General features: G+C 36.6%; 1 protein-coding gene and 1 pseudogene across 1 annotated transcript in view; both read right to left on the reverse strand.

Moving 5' to 3' along the window:
* Pclo (piccolo presynaptic cytomatrix protein) overlaps positions 1-23,626 on the reverse strand; it is a 347,243-nt gene that overhangs the window by 222,379 nt on the left and 101,238 nt on the right. The window lies entirely within an intron of this gene.
* On the reverse strand, positions 6,632-7,877 carry LOC100769915 (annotated as a pseudogene).

Raw genomic sequence — 23,626 nt, forward strand, 5'->3', positions numbered from 1 at the left:
TTTGGATTATTCAAGTGAGTCCTGGTAAAGTTCTCAAAACCCAAACAGTATATGTTTGCTATTCTTTTGAAATACTGATATAACTTGATAGTATGATTGTTGTTGAATGTGTCTTCTGGTTCTACTTTTCTCACCCATGTCAACTGCCTCCCAGGAAGATACACTTTCCTCTCCATTTCTTCCTTGTCACTGTATACGGTTGTTGAGATTTCAGTAAAATACCAAGTAATTTTTAAAATTTCTTTAAGCCATTAGTAATTAATTTATATGTTTTATCTGATTCTTCAGAAACATTTTTACCCTTCTGATCCTAAGGCTTTTAGAGAGCCCCTTTCTGTGGACTTTTAGTCTTATAAGATTTATTAATAAAGATTATAATAGTTATCATATTTTTTCTGGTGAATTGCATAGCTTTGCTATTAAGTAAGTCAATTGTATTGCCCTTTACTAGATTTTATCTGAGAAGTGACTGTTGACTCTTTCGTTGATATGTAGGTTTTCCCAACCACTCAAAATCTAGCTATGACCGTGCTCAGACTCCACTTGTTTCCTATTTCAATCTATCCTCAATGACACAGAATAACTTTTTTGAGATTTTATTTGTCCATGCCACAGTCTATACTTTAGTAAGCATAATACCTCAGTGATTTCCGGGTTTCTTAAGGGTGATTCCTACACTTGTTCATGAGGCTTTTATTAAAGGCTGTCGGTAAAAGACCACATTATTTCTGCCGCCATCAACAGATTCCTTTCCCAATAACAATTATTTAAACAACGACCTGCCTCTAAAGTTTAAAACCAAGACCACAACATACTTTAGTTTGACCCAGTCTTCTGTAATTACTCATTGACACACAAATTCTAAATCAGCTGTGGAAATTTGGTATATGTCAGTCACCTAAATCCAGAACCAACAAGAAATAAATCAAAATACTGCTTTATTTTTGCTCAAGTCCACATATATGACCTATTTTCTCCACACACAAGTGAAAGCACATTGTTAAACTGTTTTCCTTGGACATTGATTATAATTCTATGTTCTCATTTTTACACATATTTTTCCATTTTCCTCAACCTATGTGTTTTACTTTATTTTACCATTTCCAGAATTTGGCATCAGTACAAATTCTGTTTCAGCCCATCTGTTGTTGGACCTCTGATAGTGGGTGTTCAACCTTGTGCTATGTCCTTTTCTACATGAGGAACACGGTGAGCCAGTGGGAAGAGCATCACCTGCCTCCTGGTGTTTGCTTTGCTATCCAGGCTGTGCACTGTCATGAAAACAAGCTCCTTCTTAACTGCTGCCAAATCTCTGCTTCCTTCAGGAAATAGACTAAGAGTGTGTGACATTTCAAAATGATAAAGTCAAGAATTATTGTGTTCAGACAAGACATTTTTTGAATCTTTGACTTTTGACTAGGCAAAAAGCATATGTTCTTTAGAGGAAAAAATAGTTATGAGATTTTTTTTTCTAAGAATCTTATTCTGTTAGAGAAAAAGAACTTTAAAAAGAGAACTAATATTCTTTTTTGGTTTTTGTTGCTGCTCTTTTGTTTTTTTAATTTTTTTTCAAGATTTTATTTATTATTTTTATTTATTTATTTATTTATTTATTTATTTATTTATTATTTATTATACAGTGTTCTGCCTGCACACTAGAAGAGGGCACCATATCTTATTACAAATGGTTGTAAGCCACCATGTGGTTGCTGGGAATTAAACTCAGGACCTCTGGAAGAGCAGTCAGTACTCTTAACCTGTGAGCCATCTTTCCAGCCTGTTAGAGAGAACTAGTTTTTAATTCATGGAATACTATGATATATTTCTCTACTGAGTCTACTGAGAGAAAATGACTACATCATTTACCTGCTTCAAAGTGGGATATTTATGGTAAAATGTTATTTTTTGTTGCCATAGTGTTTATAATAAACATTCTAATGACAATCTGTTAATTACTGCATATTCCATCATATGTATAAGGAAACAGTATTTTGTTTATATAACTGGTTGAAATTTTTATTTCTAAATATGTATTTATTTGATACAGATGGTACCTTTCCCCAGCAATACAAAATGTTATGTTTCATCCACTACTGTGGAGAAATGAAAGAGAAGAAATCTTAGTACAAGGAAGTAAAGGTGTTAACAAAAAAAATCTCCTGAAGAAGGGTGTGATTTTTTTTTCTGATCATGAAAACTGTTTTCTTAGACATGAAATTCCAAGAATTTAGTCTTCCTAATGTCTAAAGATGGTATGGAGTTTAAAAAATACTGATTCATACCTACCAACCTCATGGATGTATTTTGTACCATGAGAAGCAGTCAAAGACCTCATCAAGAAGATGATGGATTTGGGAGTGTTTGCCTGGACCAAATCCTCTCTCAGAGATTTACAGACCACATAATAGCAGTCAAATTAGTGTTAGCTGCTTCAAAATCTTCCTGCTAAATTGAAACAATAGATGCATAGTGTATTGGGTCACAGAAATAGTTTAAAGAGTTGGTAGAATGGGGTAGGATGGGGGGTAGGATGGGGTTCAGTGGGGATCATGGAAGGATGGGAGGGAGAGGGAACTGAAATTGATATGTAAAATAACATTGTTTCTAAAATAAAAAAAACACATTGTGAGAGATAATTTGTTCAGAACGTGTCTCCTCCTTTAATTGCTGTTATGGTGAAAAGTACAACTCAAAAAATGGATAATAGCAATATCCATTTTCAGAACTTGTATCTATTCTTGGGAAGCTGCCAGAGGAGTTTCAGAATAGCACAGCATTTTCTCTGTCAGCAGTACACAGGACAAAATTAATGTAGTGTCTGTCTCATGAGCTTTGGAAGAGGCCTTCTAATATACCTATCTCTGTAAATGATCCAGCCTTCCTCAGAGGCCGAATTGTCAGTCTTGAACCTCTAGTTGATGTGTAGATAAGCCATGGAAATTTTTGTGAATTTGCAATACCCGCCCCCACCTCCCAACACACACACACCTGACAGCCTTGAGCATACACCCTGCCTACTCCCTATGACTTTTCCATTCTATTTTAGATTTGTTTCTCTCAGGAAATCTGCTCTAGATTGGGGATCTTACAAAAAATGTTGATCCATTATGTGTCAACTTCATAGTTGAACTTCTGCAGCCAACCTTACATAGTGACATAGCAATGGGGAGAACCTATGTTTACCCTCTTCTACTCATTAATGCAAACACAAATAATATTCCTAAATTTGTGGAAACTGAGAGATTATTTCACCTGGCCTTGACATAATTAAGGTAATATTTCAAACATGCTGGTCTCTTTTTGGCCTGACATTTATTCACTCAGAGACTTTTTAAGCCTATCTCATTAATTTTATTGCCTTCCAAAAGAGATTACAAATTTTGTATGATTCAAATATTTTTGTTAGCATATAAAAACAGCAGAAAACCCATGGGTTTTACTATGGGATTTTCATATGCATAGATAATGTTCTCTGACATTATTCAACCCCATTCCCTTCTCACCACCAACTGTCTCTCACCAGTCCTTCACTTCTCAAACATCTCCCTAGTACTATGTTCTTGTCATCAATATAATTAGATATAGCTCCCACATATTAGAGAAAACATTAAATATTTGTCCTTTTAGTCTATTTTCTTGCATGTGTTATGGTTCCATTATACTTTACAGTTGAATCAACTTCCTTTGAGGATAAGAGAATGTTCTTGATCCATTCATCTCTTGCTAGACTTACTCAATGATTACAGTTTGTAGCTATTGTCAATACTGTTATCAACAAGCATAGATGTGCAAATATCTCTGTGGTCTGTTGTGTTTAAGTGCAGGACTGACATACCTGGGACACAAAATAGTTCTACTGTCAGTGTTTTGAAAAAAATTATTTCCATAATGGCTGTGCCCATTTACATCCCCACTAAAAGTATATATAGGTAGCTCTGTTCCCTCATTCTTTACAGAACTGTGGTAGTTGTTTGCATCCTAGACATTCTGTCTGAATGTTATAGTCAATTTAATTTGTATTTTCTGGATAGGTATGGATGCTGACGATATTTTCAAGCATGTATTGATCATTACATTTCATTTATTTTTAATGTTTTTCCTTTTTAAATTTAAATTAGAAACAATCTTGTTTACATGTCAATCCCAGTTACCCCTCCTTCCCCTCCTCTCCTGCACCCAACCGACCCCCCTATCCCATTCCCTTTCTGCTCCCCAGGGAGGGTGAGGCCTTCCATGGCGGATCTTCAAAGTCTGCCATATCATTTGGGTCAGGACCTAGGCCCTCACTCATGTGTCTAGGCTGAGAGAGTATCCCTCTATGTGGAATAGGCTCCCAAAGTCCATTCTTTTCTTGTGGTTTAAAACCAGCTTTATTTGTAACTAACAACATACAAATCATGTATCTATAAAATAATAGCATCTATTCCCTAAATCACAAATGTTTCACAAAATCAAAATCCTTCTCAAGAAAATGTGACTGTAAGCCAAGATACTACTAATATTTAGTCGAAGCTTTAACTCAAGAGATGAGAATGACGAATTAGAGAATCTGCCTTTTATACATCAATTGCAGATCTTAACTGTGCAGATGAATGATTTGGTTGAGATAAGCATGACCAAGTTTCTACCTAACAAACAGAACTAGCAACAGAAATTACTGGGGAAGAAAAAGTTTGCCCCACACAGGGAAAAATGGCTTTCTAAGAGCAGTTCTTATAACATTCATGTTACAGATGAAACAGAATTTAGACTTAGACCTGACTGACTACTAAAGTCTGAGTATGCTTTAGAAGAGTCAGCAAACTCACTTCAACAGAAATACTGTTGAGCTGAGTGTTTAACAGCTTCTTCACACAGCCAGTCAAAATGATGAATACATTATCTGTGGCATTGTTTTGCTTTTCTCATTTTATTTTTTATTGTTTTTCTTTCAAAAAATCACTTTCCCATCCTGGACCATATTCTTCTGTCCTCTACCAGAGTGTAAAAAAAGTTAGCATTTCATCACTAGAGAATAGAGAGGAATATGAAAGTTATTGAATAAAGATTCAGAAGATTAATTTTAAGAGTATAGAAAACTTTATATAGCATAAAACATGTGTATATATATACCATTTGTCATGTATATGTATTATGACAGCCATATGTTTTAATAAACCTTCAAAAGGTAAGCAACTATAATGTAACAAAATGCCAGTTTCATGTAGCTTACTATTTCTGGACTTTCCAGAAATATGGTAATTTCAATATGCTAATTGAAACCGAAAGAGTATAACTCACAGAGAAATACAAACTAGATACAGACACCATAGTAAAATGGCTATGTACACCATTGTTTAGGGGAAAATTGAAGAAACACACTTTAACTGATGGCCCCAAATGCCACCCACCATCTACTTAAGTTCCTTAACTCTCAACTTTTTAATACAAAAATATCTTCAAGCTGAAAATAAAGAACATTTACAGTAACTTGGAAAATGGACAATATTTCAATACTACACAAAACAATTCTATACATAGCTTGAAGTTTTAAAGTTGTTTGCTGGCACTTAACTTGAGTTGATGAACACTATAACTACTGGTCTCATAAAATACTGCCTTTAGCTTATACATATTTTCAAAACCAATATTACTTCACAAACATTAAAGAATAAATCACTTTCTGCTGATAAACCTCTAAGATGAATACTAAAACTATATGGCCAAAATATTTTAGGAAAGCAAACAAACTTTTTAAGACAGTGCATGACTAGTGAAGAAAAATTTACATTATATAATCATGTCCAGTGAAGAAAAGAGTTGTTCCTCCGGAGTCAACAAAGCATTTAACATATACAGATCAAAACTATGACTTTATAAAGCAAGTTACCTTTTTCATTTTTTGGTTTAGAAGGGTGCTTAAATTTTTGACACTAGAATGTTTTGATTTTTTCATTTTAAGGTAAGAAACAGGACATATTTAGCAATACATATTCTTAAATTTTAAAGTAAAAACTGAAATTCTGTGAAAACAGTGCAATCCTGATTTTTAAAATTTTCTGTGACTATGTAAGCCCACTGAACACATCAACATGAAATCACTATTTAGTAATCTTAATAACATTTCCTTCATTGCAGAAAGGAGAGCACACTAAATTTTAACAAACTATAACTGAGGATACTAAAATTTACTTAAAAACAACCTTTCATTATTCTGAAGGAAAATGTTAACACCTTCAAAATCCAACATTTCTCAGACTAGTTTTGGTAGTAACAAATTACAAAGTTAAGATCTTGTTGCACTAGGCAAAATTTAACTAAATTAGCAAAATCAAAATATAAACATACAAATATAAACATACATAAATAACAGCAACAACAAAATCCACTAAATGGTTCACTACACATATTTTAATCATGGACTTTTAGCACAGTAAATTATTGAAATGAGTTGATTTGAGGTCAAAACTATAAATTTTGTATATTGAAATATTAATATTTCAAATTGCTACCCTTTCTAAACCAAATCTCCTGTCCTAATCAACTTTGTCTTTTTCAGGAAAAGGGGTATCATTTTAAGATACATTCCATACAGCAGAAACATCTTACTGTCTCAAAATATTTACAAAGAACCCTGCTGATCTGCTGCATTTCACTGAGGTGCAACCTGAACTCAGACTTAATTGTCAGAACATGAACTTGAACTTCCTGACTCCATCCAGTTCACTGAATCCATCTAAGTCCCATTCCTTGCATTATCTTCCTCGGTGATGAAACTCTGACCAGGTTCAAGACAGGAAGGATAAACTCAAGCACACACACAAATAAAGCCAGAGTCAAATTGCAAAAGGCCCAACATGGTACCTATATTAATCCATTGATCTTCCCTAGCATCATATTCGGTTGTACAAGTGATGAGCAGCAACTTTTGGTCATGATTGACGATCTGGTAGTTGTGGGTTTCTGAGTCCAGGGGAATATAATCCGCCTCCACTCTCCACTGGCTGGATTATAGACCTTCAAGACTGGGATATCACAAATACAATAGATTTTGTCTTTGAAGACATAGGCTTCTTGGAAATCACTTCATTTAAGAGATGCACAATTCAGCCACATATTATGGCTAGGATCATAGCAGAGCATGAGCTTGCTGTTGACAGCGTAAAGATAGTTCTGAACAACTATCAGTTCAAAGGAATAAAAGGAATGGGGTACAGGAGCCACTAATGCCCACTGGTTCCTCTGAACACTGTAGCATTCCACTTCCTTCAATTTAACTCTAGTAATGGGGTCTCGCCCACCCAGAATGTAAATGTACCCGTTCAGATATGCCACATCCATGCCCTCCCTACACAGCAGGTGGACTGCCAGTTGATGCCAACTATTTGGTGCTGGTTTATACACCCATAGGTCTTTCCTGGCCTGGGCAGCGAGATAGATGTCTTGTTCTGGAGAGACACAGACAGCTGAGGAGGTAATGGTCTTAGTGTTTGCCAAGCTGGTCAAAGGAGATGGCATTGTGTAAATATCTCCTAGCATTGTGTAAATATCTCATAGCAGAGAAAAGGATCGCTAGGGTCTCCGAAGAAGATGACCATCTCTTTGGCACACATACCCAACCTTTAGGGTGGATTTTCTGCTACATTTACATCAGAGCTGCTGCTGCTGCTATTGCCGCTGGCGCTGTGGCTGCTGTTTGGCTTGACCACCACTGACTTGTACAACCGATTACCAAAACACAGCTGCAGGATGGCCCCTTTAATAATGTCCTGGCAGTACTTCTTCACAATAGGCTTGGTCAGCAGTCCTTCCAGGTAGTCCTGATCTTCCGCAGAGAAATGTGCCCAACAAACACGCTTGAAGACTTCTGCAGCACCGGGGCCCTCTTTGGGAGCATTTGCTCATCACTCCTTCCTCTCTGCAACTGGATTCCAGAGCTCAGCTCAGTGTTTATCTCTGGGTGTCTGCTTCTGCTTTGATCTGCTACTGGATAAAGGCTCTAGGATGGCATATAAGGTAGTCATCAATCTCATTATCAGAGAAGGGCATTAATGGCAGACTCTCGACTATTGCTTAGATTGTTAGTTGGGGTCAACCTTGTAGATCTCTGGACATTTCCCTAGTGCCAAATTTCTCTTTAAAGCTATTATGGATTCCTCTATTATGGTATCTCTTATATTGCTCTCCTACATTCTTCCCCTGACTCTATCTTCTTGCTCTCTCATGTCCTCCAGACCCCTCCTCTTCTCCCCTTCTCTTTCTCCTAAGTCCCTCTTTCCACCCCATGCTCCCAATTACCTCAGGAGATCGTGTTTCTTTCCCCCTCTCTGGGGGACCATGTATGTCTCTCTTAGGGTCCTCCTTGTTTCCTAGCTTCTCTGGTGGTGTGCAATGGAGGTTAATAATCTTTTATGTCTCGAACCCATATATGAGTGAGTACATACCACCATGTTTCTCTTTTTGTGACTGGGTAACCTAACTCAGGATGATTTCTTCTAGTGCCATCCATTTGTCTGCACATTTCAAGATTCCATTGTTTTCTTTCCACTGAGCAGTACTCTATTATGTAAATTTACCACATTTTCTCCATCCATTCTTCAGTTTGCTTCCACATTCTGGCTATTACAAATAATGCTGCTATTAACGTAGTTGAACAGACATCTTTGATGTATGAATGCACATCTTTTGGATATATGCCTAAGAGTGGAATTGCTGGATCTTGTGGTAGATTGATCCCCAATATCCTGAGGAATCACCACACTGATTTCCAAAGTGGCTGTGCAAGTTGGCATTCCCACCAGTAGTTGAGGAGTATTACCCTTTCTCCACATCGTCTCCAGAATAAACTGTCATTGGTGTTTTTGATTTTAGCCATTCTGACAGGAGTAAAATGGTATCTAAGAAGAGTTGCTTGATTTGCATTTCCCTGATGAGTAAGGATGATGAATACTTTCTTATGTGTCTTTCAGCCATTTTAGATTCCTCTATTGAGAACTTTATATTTAGTTATGTACCCCATTTTTATGGATTATTTGGTGTTTTGGTGACTAGCTTCGTGGGTTCTTCATATATTTTGGAAATCAGCCCTCTGTTAGATGTGGGGTTGATGAAGATCTTTTCACATTTTTTAGGCTGCTGTGTTGTCTTGTTCATTGTGTCCTTTGCCTTACAGAAGCTTCTCAGTTTCAGGAGGTCCTATTTATTAATTTTCAATCTCAGTATCTGTGCTACTGGTGTTAGGTCCAGGAAGCAGTCTCCTGTACCAATTTTTTCCAGGGTAACACCTACTTTCTCTTCTAAGAGCTCAATGTGGCTGGATTTATGCTGAGGTCTTTGATCCATTTGGACTTAAGTTTTGTGCATGGCAATAGATATGGATCTACCTTCAGTCTTCTACACACCAGCATCCAGTTATGCCAACATCATTTGTTGAAAATACTTTCTTTTTTCCATTGTATTATTTTAGCTTCTTTGTCAAAAATCAGGTATTTGTAGGTGTGTGGGTCCATATCAGAGATTTCAGTTCCATTCCATTGGTCTACCAGTCTATTTTTGTGCCAATACCAAGCTATTGTATCAGTACTATAGATCTATAATAGAGCTTGAAGTCAAGGATGGTGACGTCTCTGGAAGTTCCTTTATTGTACAAGGTTTTTATGGCTATCCTGGGTCTTTTGTTTTTCCATTTAAAGTTAAGAATTGTTCTTTCAAGATCTGTGAAGAATTGTGCTGGAATTTTGATGGGGATTGCATTGAATCTGGTTTGCTTTTAGCAGGATTGCCATTTTTATTATATTGATCCTACCTATCCAAGAGCATGGGAGAGCTTTCCATTTTCTGGTATCTTCTTTAATTTCTTTCTTTAAAGATTCAAAGTTCTTTCTATACAGGTCTTTCACTTGTTTGGTTAGCATTACCCTGATGGGGAATGTACTGTGTATGTTTATCTCACTGATTGTTAAATAAAATACTGTTTGGCCAATGAGACAGCAAGTAGACGGGACTAGGAGTCAAAGAGGACTCTGGGAAATGTAGTAGAGAAGTGCTGATCCAGGCAGGAAGTGACATAGCAAGCAGACTCATATTTAAGCGAAGGAGAAACAGGAAGGGCCCCCTTTTTCCTCTCCACTCCTGCTCCAGCAGCACGATGTGATCCACCAGCAAGGAGGGACGCTAATAAGGTGTCCGATAAGATAAGTCTTATAAAATATATACGTTTATGATAGTTAAGACTGAGTTAGCAGATGAGAAGTCCTAGTCATTGGCCAAGCAGCTATGAACCTAATACAAGTTTCTGTGTATACATTTGGGCCTAACTCGGGTAGGCCGCTGGCAGAGACTGCCCGCATGGTGGTAGGGCTCAGGTGGCTTTTGGTGGAAAGATTTATCATAACATTACCCCAACGTATTCTATGATGTCTGTGTCAATTGTTATGGGTGATGTTTCTCTGATTTCTTTCTCAGCCCATTTATCATCTGTATATAGTAGGGCTACTGATATTTTTCATTTAATCTTGTATCCTGCCACTTTGCTGAAGGTGTTTATCAGCCTTAGGAGTTCCCTGGTAGAGTTTTTTTGGGTCACTTGTATAAATTATCATATCATCTGCAAATAGTGAAAGTTTGACTTCTTTTCCAATTTATATCCCTTAGGTCTTCTTTTGTTGTCTTATTGCTCTAGCTAGAACTTCAAGTACAATATTGAAGAGGTACGGAGAGAGTGAACAGCCTTGTCTTGCTTCTGATTTTAGAGGAATCACATTGAGCTTCTCTCCATTTAGTTTGATGTTGGCTGTTGGCTGTTGGCTTGCTGTATATTGCTTTTATTATGTTTATGTTTGTCCCTGTTATTCCTCATCTCTCCAAGACCTTTATCATGAAGGGGTTTGGGATTTTGTCAAAGGCCTTTTCAGCATCTAGTGAAATGATCATGTGATTTTTTCTTTCTCAGTTTGTTTATATGGTGGATTACATTGATGGATTTTTGTATGTTGAACCATCCTTGCATCCCTGGGATGAAGCCTACTTGAGTGGGATGGATGATTTCTCTGATGTGTTCTTGGATTCGATTTTCCAGTATTTTAGCATCAAAGTTCACGAGGGATACTGGTTTGTATTTCTCTTTGTTAGTTATACCTTTGTGTGGCTTGGGTACCAATGTAATTGAAGTCTATTATCATGTGGTAGCATAGTTTTAAAAAATGGGCTCTTGAAATCATTTCTATCCAGGAACCTTTGATTCAGTGGGTAACATAGCAGCATTGCTCTCCACTGTTGTTATTCCGGGACATTCTTGTCTCAAACACTCATGTGGAAGATTCTGAGCCTTGTTAGGTTGCCAGTCCCTTTTCGTCAGAAGCTCCCAGATTCCCTTTTGGAGGACTCCTACCATGGCTTGGAAGCCTCTAAATTGGGTTATGTCCTTCTTGGATCAAAGTCCACAGGTCTGTGTTTTCCTATCACAGCTTTCAGGTTTCTATGAAAAGCTTTATGGATTTCTGAAGCTCTTCTACTTTTTCCTTTTTAGGGATAATCTGCTCAATCTTATTCTCATGATGATGATGATGATGATTGTGATTATCATCATCATCATCATCATCATCACACCATGTGAAAGAGAGGCTTCTTCTTTCAGAAGCACTTTCATCTTTTTCTGTTGCATTGTCTTTTATTTTCTAGTTGTTAATCTTAGAACTCTAACATTGTATATATGTACCATTTGTTGCTACAGACCACAGATTAATTTATTTTTTCCAAGAGATTGTTTTTTATTAGTTCAAATTAGAAACAAGGCTGCTACACATGTCAATCCCTTCTCCCTCTCCCTCTCCCTCCCCTCCACCAACCCTCCACAAGCCCCCTACCTCATCCCCCCTCTGCACCCCAGGGAGGGTAAGGTCCTCCATGGGGGTTCCCCAAAGTTAGTCATATCATCTTGGGCAGTGCCTAGGCCCTCCCCCATGTATCCACACTGAGAGAGCATCCCTCCATGTAGGATGGGCTCCCAAAGTCCCTTCTTATGCCAAGGGTAAATACTGATCCACTACCAGGGGCCCCATGGAGTGCTGAGGCCTCCTCATTGGCATCCATGTTCAGGGGCCTGGGTCAGTCCCATGCTGGCCTGCCAGACATCAGTCTGGCGTCCATATGCTCCCCCTTGTTCAGAGACCACAGATTTATGCAGTGAGAGGTCAGCACATACTTGAGGTATCTACCCATCAGAGATGCTTATCTCATGGAGATACAGACCTCATTTAGCAAGGCCATGAGGAATATTGTCACCAGAGATGCACATATCATTAACCTTATCTGCAAGACGATAAGGAATGCTGCCTTCTGAATGTATTTAGCTGTCCCCATTGCAGACTTCTTGTGTGAAGAGCTCTTTCCCTCACATTACAGCTTGGGGATTCTTTCCACAGCACTACAGAGTGTTAATCATTCACTGGGCCCATTTTCCCCTATGCATTGATACACTGAAAGACTCCCTCCAGCAATATGTGATTTTGGCAAGAAAGTAATCACAGTTAATTCCCTTTCTCTTGCAACCAGGTCTTTGCATAAACTTAGACGTCTGCTTCACTGCAGTTATCTTCCTTGGCACACAGTAATTCAGTCTTAGTGTCTAGACAAAGAGACCTCGATTGAGACATTCACAGATGCTCAAGGACAAGAATTATGGCATGTCTAAAGTTGTTGAACCATAGCTCTTAGAGAGATACAAAACAATATTGTCCGAGATTCACTCTGCCAGTAGACAGGGTAGTATTGTTCCAACGAACCCTGCATTAAGCTTTAGCTTATTTACCTAGTCACATTTAAGAAAATAGTTAAGTTTAAAGAGAAATCTGTCACTGGAGAAATGTCCAGAGATATACTAGGATGACTCCAACTAAGAATCTAAGCAATAGGGGAGGCTATCTTAAATGCCATTCCCCTATAATGAGATTGATGTCTACCTTATATGCCATCCTAGTGTCTTTATCCAGTAATTGATGGAAGCAGAAGCAGACACCCACAGCTAAACAATGAGCTGAACTCTGGAATCCAGTTGCAGAGAGGGAGGAGTGATGAGCAAAGGAATCAAAACCAGGATGGTGAAACCCACAGAAACAGCTGGCCTGAACAAGGGGGAGCTCATGGCCCCCAGAATGACAGCTTAGAAGTCAGCATAGGACAAAACCAGCTCCCCTCCCCCACCCATGCATGCAGCTGTCAGTTAGGAGGCTTGGGCAGTCTATAGGGCCCCTGGTAATGGAACAACATTTATACCTAGTATGAGAAGGGACATTAGGAGCCCATTCCCCATAGAGGGATACTCTCTCAACCTAGACACACAGGGGAGGGCCTAGGCCCTGTCCCCAAATGATGTGACAGACTTTGATGATCCCCATGGAAGGTTTCACCTTTTTGATGGAGCAGAAGAGGGATGGGATGGGGATTGGTGGGGGGTATGGGAGAATGGGAAGATTAGGGAACTGAGATTGATATATTAATTAAAAAAGAAAATAGCTAAGCATGCATATTTTCCTTTTAGTCTCTCTCTCTCTCTCTCTCTCTCTCTCTCTCTCTCTCTCTCTCTCTCAACCCTCCTTTTTTCCTTTAGAAGTTCTTGGAAGCTTAATCACTCCCATCTTGAGTCATAAAGACTGACAGTTACTGCTGTGTGTAAAACTTTTATCTCTTTCTATGACTCTGAAAAACTCCAGCCTGCACCTAGTTAGAGCTGGAGAATTGCTGATTGTAAATGTATACTAGTTGGAAACTTTTGCAACACAGCAGAACAATAGCAGAACAAGAGAGACTAGAGAAATAGATGCATAGATAAGTTAGAAGTAGAACAAGATTATTAGAGTAGAAAGATAACAATAAAGCGCACAGGAAATAAAAAGAATGACCCTCAGATTGTGTGTGAAGTTACTACAGAAATCTTTACCCCTTCCTCTGCTCCTGAGAAGTATTCATCTTTGAAACCCTGGGTAGGGGCTGGAGAATGTCTCTTAGCCATTACAATCTGTCAGTTACTTTTCCCATCTTGATACTACATTTCATATTTATAGTGATTCATAGCCAGTAAGGGTTTATCATACAGCAAATCCAGGGAATATGAGTGGTATAATGAAGAAATATTACCGAATATCCTAAACTTTATTACATAGGTCTTTGGAAATAATATCATATTGGCTGGATGAACAAAAGAAAAAAATCTTAGGTGATATGAGAGGTTTTTGTTTTCAGTTTGATTTATTGTTAAGAGAAAAAAAAACTAAGTAACAATTATCAAGAAGGAAGATGGACAGTTTATAAAGTGTGCCTTGGAACCAGAATGTATTTTCTATTAAAGCCAGAAATGATTTATTTATATGCACTTTGTCAAATTATGGATGTGTGCTGTGTTCTCAGTTTGAACCAAATGCTTCAGAAATGCTCTTATCACCATTAAGTATTTGATTTGATTAATTTTTATTTTCATGATCAGTGTAATAGTTTTAGTTCTATTCTTATCTGGAAGATTCAGATAAAGTGGACATAAAAATGTGTGGTCTTAGGCAGAATATCAAGCTAAGCGCCAAAAGAAAAGTGGCTTGGGATGAGGGAGGAGTACTGAACATGTCGCCTGTTCCCTGAAGTGGGAGGCTTAGCAGGTTGATTTTACTTCTCTTCTTATCTGAAATCTATTAAAACTTAACAAGGTAATTATTTTTTATTTGAATTAGAAAAAAAAATCTTATTTTACATATCAATCCCAGATCCCTCTCCCTCCCATCCTCCCATGCCCCCCACAGACCGCTTTCTGCCCAGGGAGGGTGAGGCATTCAATGGGGGATCATCAAAGTCTGTCACATCATTTGGAGCAAGGTGGCCCCCTCCCTCGTGTGTCTAGGCTGAGAGAGTATCCCTCTACAAGGAGTGGGCTAAGGTAATTCTTAATAAGAATGAAAACATCTGTAACTGAAATATTCATCAGTTTTACTTTTTAAGAGTTAATGTGCTGGCTTTATACCACTACAAGTTGATAGAGATTATCTTTCAGCCTTCTCTTTACTGCTTTGTAAAGAGAATACCCACCACTATTCTGCTTTGTGATCATAAAGACTATAATTGTTTTTGAGTATTGGAGCCCCTAGAAATAAAAAGCACTCTAACCTTTCTATAAAAACTGGATTATCAAGAACCCTGGGCTTATATTTTCTAAGAATAGCAATTGCTAGTAACACAGTAGTGATGTTTTTATTTATAATGATATAGTGTTCTCTGCACCACAACAATTCACATTTATTAGTATGTGTCTTTGAAAATATCCATAATATTTAACCTTTATGTCAAAGTAGAATTTTATCAGTATGTAATTTGCTTTACTATGTGTTAATAGTTTAAGGTTGCAAACCATGAGAATAAAATACGAGAGTTTTAAATCTATTTCTGAAATCGAAGCACAAAAATTGTACTTATTTATGGATTACCATGACACATTTCAATATATCTATGTAATTTTTAACGTGAAAATAAGATTCTTTCTCCTGCAACATCTACAGTACAATTCTTGGACCTAAGACTTGGGGATCACTGTGGAAGAGTAGAAAGACTGTAAGAGTTGGAGAAACAGGAAGTGTGCTATGAAACTGTGATTCCTAGAAATATCATCAGCTACACCAATATTAGGTAAATATTACCTAATCAGAGGCTACCCTAATAGAGGTAGTAACACGAATACAGATGGTGAAAAGCTCATGTGGTCTCAACCCTACATAAAGAACTATAGGAAACAACAGAGTGGGAGAAACACTCTTCCCTAGGGACAAGCACACCAATTGTTTTCTAATATCAAATGCATAGTTTTCAAAAAAAAGAACTGTGGCTTAAATGCTCACTATTGTCAAAGAGTATTGGTTTCTCTCCTATTGGTGAACTTATGAATCAAATTTTGAGTAAATCTCCTATCACCTGAATGCATGGATATAGGAAGGAGTCTTTATTGTTTTATACAGCATCATTTCTAAAATATAATTAACCTGCCATAAATATACCCACTTAAACAGTACTTATCAATCATGTTAAGTATATCTAGTTATGGGTAGCCATTCCTACTTTCAATTTCAGAATAATTAATTACTGCAGTAACAAATGTCACACCTTTTATCATTCCCTAGCTTATCTATTTTCTTTCCCCTTGGCTCATCCCCAAGCAAATACTTAACTATTTTATATCTTTGTGGATTCAGAAATATGAGGAAACTTGTGTAACTTGGAATCATAACCTAATCTTGTCTGAAGCTTTGCTTGTGTAACAAAGTTTTAAAATTAATTCAAGTGGTCTCACATATCAGAAATTTTATTCACTTTTATACCTGAATAAGGGTCTATCACCTAAATATATCACCTATTTTATTTTAGCTAACATGAATTTCGTTGCTCTAAGTATTTATTTACAAGTATTATGAACATGTGCTTTAATTTCTCTTGGTTATAAATGGCTAGCTCTGAGGTAATTCTCTGCTTAACCGTTTGAGGAACTGTTGGGCCCCTTCAATACCATTTTCACTTACAAGAGCAGTGCATTAGGGAAGTTTTCACTTTATCTTGACTTTTAGGAACCTTGTTATTTTTTGAAATTTTGGCTATAGACAATCAAGTTCTAATAAACTATTATCACACCATGGGTTTTGCTTACCCGTAGGTCATATGCTGTGTTCCGACACTGAATGTATGAAGTCTGCTAATGTGCATTTTTCTTTGGAGGAATAATTATATACTTGTCCATTTTTTTCTCCTACTGATTTTTAAGAGTTATTTTTTTAAATAGACACAAATGTCTCATCAGACATAGTTATTGTCAGCATTGTCTCCTATGCTGTGAGTTGTCTCTTCCTGTCCTTTGAGTCACTGGAATTTTTATTTTTCATTAACTTTTAATTTCAATTTGTTCTTTGTTCATTTGGAGTCATAGCTACAAACTCATTTCAAAATTCTACTTGTATCTTATTTTATATTTTTATATTTTTACTTCTCATATCCAAGGCTTTTGCTCATTTTGAGTACAATTCTAAGATACAAAATTCTAATTTCTTTGTTTGCTTGTAGATATATACACAGGTTTCAATACAAGTTTTTGAAAATTAGGTCCCTGTTGGGTTGTCCAGACACTTTTGTCAAGTATCAGTTAACTACAGATGCCTGAGTTTAATTCAGTATTCTATAATTAGGTATCTTTATGTGGTCTATATGTTATTTATATTATCTTGGGTATGGATGCTTTGTATTAAGCTTTAAATTAACATATGGAAGCTTTCTAATTTTGTTCTTTTTCTACATATTCTAGATATTCTTTGTAACTTCGTATGCACTTAAGGATTATCTCATAGATTTTTATAAGAGTTAGGAAGCATTCTGGTAGGTGTTGCATGATACCTGCAGAAGAATTTTGGGGATGCTCCCACTTTAATAATACAAGCATTTTTCCATTAATGTGTACTGTTGGCCACTTAATCTTTAATGTCTTCCAACAATGTTTTGTAGTTCCAGAAATAATTTGGCATTTCCTTTATCAATTTATTATTAAGGGTTTGTTTGTTTTTCATTGTTGTTTTAAGACTGGGACTCATGTAATCCACACTGGCCTGGAACACAGTAGGCTGGAGAAGATGACCTTTAAATCCTGATCATGCTTTTACTAACAGAGTGCTAGGATTATAGGCATGGGTCATCTAACCCAGCTATGAGGGACTAGGAAAGCACTCTACCAATTGACCTACATCCTAAGTCCCAGTATTTTGTTTTTAATGGGAGTATAAATAGGATAGTTTATTATCTTTTTTTTAATATTCACTGTAAGGGTAGACAAGTATAATAGATTTCTTTATATTGGTCATCACTCCATAGCCCTGCTGAACTTGTCACTTCTAGTAGTTTTTAGTGGGTTTCTTAAAATCTTCTTTATAGATCATGTCACAACAGGTGACAAGTATTTTTTATGTTTTCAACTTTTATAATTGTTATTGGAAACTGGGCAATTTAGATAGGTAAACTTTATATTGTCCAGCTAGAACATATTATAACTGACATATCTAGTCACTAAAAAGCTCATTTTACTGAAGTTATTCATTTGCTGTCCCAGAGTGGGGTGCATAAAATACTGTCTGGGTAGACAGAGAATCTCTCTGGAATGACAGAGGTTTGGGTCTTTTTTATAACCCTAAAAATTTCACCAGCTGTTTAATTCCACTTTTAACAGCTGATTCTTCTGTTTTCAAGGACGTCTTGGGTATAGCACAAACTACTTACAGTTTAATCTATTCTAATTTGGGCTTCTTCCTTGAGATAATTTCCCACTGAAATTATGATGTATTTTAAGATGTAGGTCAATTGGTAGAGTGCTTTCCTAGTCCCTCATAACTGGGTTAGATGACCCATGCCTATAATCCCAGCCTCTGATGTATTTTGACTCTCTGAAGGCTCTTCCCAGCTGTCCTTTTCTTCTCTCCAGCAGACCAGCTGACCCCACAGTTCAGTTCATGTTCCTGATGAATCTCTCCATCATCTCTAAATTGACTCTCATTATAACTTCCCCTTTTTAAAATGGGCCCTTAGGCTAGAATTTTTCTATCAGCTGTTTATGCCATTTTCTTCCAGGCAAGGATTTGCAACTTTACCCTCCAGGGCCACCATTTTCCCTCAGACAGAACCTCTAAGCCATGGCCTTGTGTTGGTAGTACATGCCTTCTCCCAATTGCTGAGCTCTGGGTAAATGTGGTTGGCTGTAGTCTCAGGTCTCTTTGCCTTATCTCTTTCTGTTGGATTCCCTTATGATCCAGGTCATTGATCTAAAACAGTTTTGACTCACTAACTCTATCTTGCTTATAACTGAATTTTTCTTTATCCTTCTGACTTCCCATGAGCTATTTATACTTCCCTATAATCACCACAGATACCAGGAATGATAGGTCTGAGGCAGAAATATGTTGAGAAGAGAATCTGAAACTAACTAGAGAAGCTTTCTTATCTCTAGGAAGTCCTAGATGATCCTGTATGTTCAACCAGATCACAGTGTAACCAAAATTATCTGCTATGCTAACTATGCAAACTCCTGTGATATTCAATCTTTATTTTCAATTTGTTAGACTGAGAAGTAAATATAAGATTAATAAAATATACATTCGAGTGTCTGTGAAAGTGCTTCCAGAGACAATTAAATCATGCTACCTAGGACACACTGGATAGTTCAAATCAGTGATGGACTGAAAATATGAATAAACTTGGAAGGTGGCAGAGCTACAAAAGATGGCGTCTTGCTGAATAAAGTCTCTGGGTTCATATTATTGGAATATCTACCCTGTCCCAGCAGCTTTACATTATTGCTATGTTTTGCTAGATGAAATGAAGTCCATGGAACCATGAGAAAAACAAGTCTTTCCACTATTATCTATCTCTTTATAGTATTTAGTCTTGGTGATAATTATATATTCAATATCCCTTCATGGCTATGTAGTCAGTCATCTTTCACTATTGCCTTTCTTCCCTTTTTCCTAATTCCCGAAAGTTCCTATATCTCCTAGAAGATGAATTTTGAGATTCTGAAGTGTGTTTTCTGTTTTATTTTTATTTTCCCTTCCCTTTATAGTGTGGCCACATTGAGTAACTCTTTTCTAGACCTTCACCTCTGCTTACCCCTTGGATGGACAATTGAGATATGCGATCAAGGCTGGTCTAATGGGATTCCCTGTGATCTAAAAGTCTGATTATAGGATAATATTCTTAGTAAGGCATGCATGTGTAAAACCAATGCTCTGTCCTATGAGTGAGCCAAGACAGCCAGCTGCCCTCATCAGAAACAAAGATACCCAGTGTAAATTCAATAAGAAAAAGCTGGAGCCAGGCTAATAAATGACATAATAGGGATCCTACATTTTCCAAAAGGGGAACTCTCTGACTTCAAAAGGAAACCTGTGTTTTGGGCTGACTACTACAGAATGTTGTTTCCATTTCATGGATTAGGGAGGAAAGTCAAATTCAAATGTTGCCGACTCTTTCAAGTCTTAAAAGATTTAGCAGAGTGCTAAGAAAGGATTCTTCATTTGCGGGATGTCCCTGGGCCATTTCCACAGACTTTAAAGTGTTTGTTTTTCACACAGTAGTGTTGTTTTGTTTGTTTGCTGTTGTTGCTGCTGTTTTTTCACCAGCTTCACCAACTAACAGATCCCTGCAGTTCCTTAGACTGCTATGCCAGTAGCTGAACACTAGGAGCTTTCTGTGGTTGGATTGCACTTTTCCTCTTTAATCACTGGGATTTTCTTTTAACAAGAATATGTAGAAAATGTATTCACATGCACATACCCATGCAGGGCACAGACATAAACACATAAATAAAAATAATAAAAGTAACTCTTAAAATAATTTCCAGAATTATAAGTGTTGACTTTACAAGGAAGAAAGTAAGTACACTATGGAAGTTATGACCATTTTTGCTATCTGGAAAAACATGAGAGCCAAGAATATATATCAAGTATTTAATTCTATGTTGCGTTAAGGTTGATAGAATAGGTGTTTCATACTGTTGGAAATGATCACTTAAAAAAGAAAAAAAAATCAACTCTTGGGCTAGGAAATGGCTGTCACTTAAGTGCTCACCCTGGAAACATGTAGGCCTTAGTTTACTCTGTCAAATCCCCTGAAAAAGCTGGGCATGTCAACCAGTCCACTTATGATGGGTGGAAAAAGGCAGAGCGAGGCAGATTCCTGGAGCTCATGGATCAACCAATGGCCTCATTGATGAGCTGTTGGTTCATGGAGGGACTCTGCCTTCAAAGATAAAGGTAGAAAGTCTGGTAAAATAGCTCAGTGGATGAGATTACTGGCTGTTTCTCCAAAGAACCTTACTTTGGTTCCCAGCACTCAAGTCAGGCAGCACATACCTCCCATGGGCTCACACTCTTCTAGCCTTCACAGCCTTGGGCAAACCTGTATCACACACTCACACAGAGAATCACACAAACATAAATAACGTTAAAAATAAATCTTAAAAAATAAAAGTGGAAAGTGGTCCCAGAAGACAAACCATGGGCCTCCACACACATATGTGCATATGTGCTTACATGAACATGCTATACGCACAAATAAATTATCAAATAAATGCATAAATGAATATCAACTTATAGTTGTGAGTGCTTGGAGAACTGTGAATTGAGTCAAAGCTTATGTAACATAAGATGGATTGTGACATGGAGCTTTCAATAAATTTCTATTCATTTTTAGTTCCTTTTATAACATCATCAAATGTTTATAACATCATCAAAACCAGTTTTGATGTATTTTACTGATACTCAGGCAGAGAAATATCATGTTCTTTAACATAAGTAAACTAATGGCCAACTTGGTAATTTATTGATTCTGTAAATTATTAATATTAAAATTTTATTCTCTTAGAGGTAGTCATTAAATTTTCTTCTAAAAATAAACTCTATCGAGACTATCTAACTGGCATCTATTAAGGAGAGCAATATTTAATTTTGAGCTGTATTGTTTTTCCTTTTATATATTTGATAAAATTATTCAGATGTAATTTTCATAAAGCTATACTAATAACAGTCAATTGACAAGTATTTTAATTTGTTTAGTATTCTCATTTCTTCAACTTATTCATATTACTTGAAAATTTTAAAGAAAAATCATAAGACAATTTTAAAGTCAACTGTTTTAACAACTGTAAAGTATGTAACACACTATTAACTATAGTCACTCTGATGTACAAGAAACAAGTATAGATTATTATTACTGCCTAGCTGAAGCTTTTAGCCTTTTGAACAATATCTACATTCCCCACTTCCTACCACCACACTCAGTATCTGGCAATCACTATTCTGTAGTCTACTACAAGCCCTGTGATAGAAATGATTATTTGCTCAAACATATATCAAAACATCACATTGCACCTTGTAACTATAAGCAATTATCAGTTAAGAATAGTAATACTTGTCATTTCAGCACTGAGATTAAAATGTATCCTTATAAAATAAGTTTGCAATTTTTGGCTACAAATGACTGTGATAGATCTTGTGTTCTATTTCTTTCATATCCCATGGTTTGTTAAAGTCTCTATGTTAAAATTGGCTTTTATTTTCAATAAAATAAAAAATGTAAAACTATCAGTTGTGCAATTCTTGGTTTTAATATTTTTTTCCTTTAAAAGTTTAGCTTCAGGTCTAAAATCATCCTAAAGGTGTAGACTATAGCAATGCAGCAGAGAGGAGCATATAAGTGTCCATTATATTTCATCAAATGTCCATTTTAATATTTAAGACCATTACAATGATACAAAGCTCTAACTTTTAACAATAGCTTTAATTTTACTTCCATGATTACATTTTATAAAGACACATAATTATTATTGGGCTTGGCATACTCTTATCACCAGCTAATACTAAATTTAGTTAAGAAGCTGTTCCTGAGTAATGGCAACATTGACCTGCTAGGGAGTCAAGACAATGGCTTTTTTTATGTATAGACCGGAAAGAGTTCAAAGGAGGAAGGGAATGTACCACAGATCCATTAGGCTCAAGTGCATCTGCAACGGCACATGGGAATGGATGCTTTTCAGGAATATTAAGCAAAGTATCCATCATTATCTTCAAAACAATTTATTGTTATATTTAATGTCCTTTGCTATAGTTTTTTAGTTACAAAAACAAATATTAAGTACTAGACTTTCTGGGGCTGGAGAGATGGCTCAGCACTTAAGAGCACTGACTGTTCTTCCAGAAGTCCCGAGTTCAATTCCCGGCAACAACATAGTGGCTCATAACCACCTTGAATGAGATCTGGTGCCCTCTGCTGGCATGCAGGCAGAAGACTGTATACATAATAAATACATAAATAAATAAATAAATAAATAAATAAATAAATAAATAAATTCCTTAGAAAAAGTACTAGACTTTCAAGCTTCTTCATATTCTTGTACAATAGTGAAGAACTGCATGTGGTTCACACTCACATTTGTGTGACCCAAAGCCCTCTTCGTGTTCCAGTGTGCACCCACACATACATGGCATCTACATGCAAAGGCAAGCACACAGACATAAACAAAAAAGCAAAAATAAAAATAAAAATTTAAATGAGAGAAATATACATTACTGGTGTGTATAATCACAATCCCCAGAGATACAGAAGCTGCATAAAGATTTGGATTAGAGAAGACAACACAGGAAAAATGGAACAGCTACTTTACTCTGCCATGTTCTGCCCACTTGGGTTATTTCTTACATAATTTTAATTAATTTTATTTTACTGTGCATAGTAAGTTGGCTTAAAGTGACATTATTTCAAACTAAATTTACTTTGTAGACAGTAAAATAATGCTGGATATTTGGTTATATTGCTCTCTTGAAATCAAAGAAGGCAAGAAAATTCCCTAAATTACATTTACAATATACACAGCAACTTCCTGCATAAATGCGAAAGAACTTTCTTTCTCTTGCTCCAATTGTATTGCCCTCAAATTTTGTTTCCAGCCCACACACCAAAATTCCCACACTCAGAGACCTCACAAATTTAGGATGATAATTTACAGTTTCAGCTTTTGATATACCGAAGTCTGATAGAAGCCACAAAGGAAAACTGAAGATAGAAATCCATTTTATGTTAATTGTTTTCTTTT

The sequence above is a fragment of the Cricetulus griseus genome (genome assembly GCF_003668045.3).
Source record: "Cricetulus griseus strain 17A/GY chromosome 1 unlocalized genomic scaffold, alternate assembly CriGri-PICRH-1.0 chr1_0, whole genome shotgun sequence".
Classification (NCBI taxonomy): Eukaryota; Metazoa; Chordata; class Mammalia; order Rodentia; family Cricetidae; genus Cricetulus; species Cricetulus griseus.